Genomic DNA, 853 nt, shown 5'->3' on the forward strand with positions numbered 1-853 from the left:
CATCTGGAACATACAGAGATTCACAGAGTTGGGTAGAGAAGGGGGAGGGAGGAGACAGAGGCGACCTGGTGGAGAAAAAGGAGAGTCCAAAGGCGAAGAGAGCAGTCAAGCCAGTAATCTCACTCCCAAGTAAAAATGGGTACTGAAGATTGGGTTCTTAAAGGCACAAAAGATAACAAATACCAAAAAGCACAGATTAAAAATCTAGAGTAGAGTTTGGAATTTCAAAACAACAATATTAAAGAAAAGAAGAAAAAAAAAGAGGGAAAAAAGTCACAAAAATTATAAAATATATATATGTAAGTGAAGTTTGCTTTTAAAAAATAGGGTCTTTTTTTTTCGCAAAGTAATAGTAGGTTATAAAAGTGAAAATTAAAGGAGTAATAGAGGACTTAAAAATTAAAAAAAAAAAAGAATGATCATAAAAATAGTAAAAATGTATCTAGGACTTTCTTTGGTGTTGTGGGAACTGTGGGGTCAGTTCATTTTCAGATAGTTCCTTGGTCCAGCTTGTATTTCTCAAGATCTATAGGCCCCTTCCCATGTAGTCAGTACTAACAACAGGGTTTTAATCTATTGCACCTGTCACTTCCAAGGTGGTTCCCTCTGTTTTAGCTTCTTCTGTTTGCTGGTCTCTTCAGAGTCTGATTTCTGCCCTGACACAAAGAGGGCGGTGGTGGACACTTTATTTTAGGCTCACTTGTTCAGTCGCGCTATGGGGAGGGAGGGATGGACACTGCAAACAAATAACACTGGCGTGTGCTCGCAGTGCCTCAGCCACACTGGGCCTGCCCCCGCTCACGGCGCATGTGCCCTCCCTGTTCACACTGCTCAGGCTCTAGGATGCTCCACC

The 853-nt window shown here is 41.3% G+C and overlaps 1 long non-coding RNA gene across 1 annotated transcript in view; it reads right to left on the reverse strand.

Annotated features, from left to right (window-relative positions):
• Nucleotides 1-853, reverse strand: part of LOC104999567 — a 145,673-nt gene that overhangs the window by 43,980 nt on the left and 100,840 nt on the right. The window lies entirely within an intron of this gene.

Source organism: Bison bison, unplaced genomic scaffold (assembly GCF_000754665.1).
Source record: "Bison bison bison isolate TAMUID 2011002044 unplaced genomic scaffold, Bison_UMD1.0 scf7180017864354, whole genome shotgun sequence".
In the NCBI taxonomy this organism is placed as follows: Eukaryota; Metazoa; Chordata; class Mammalia; order Artiodactyla; family Bovidae; genus Bison; species Bison bison.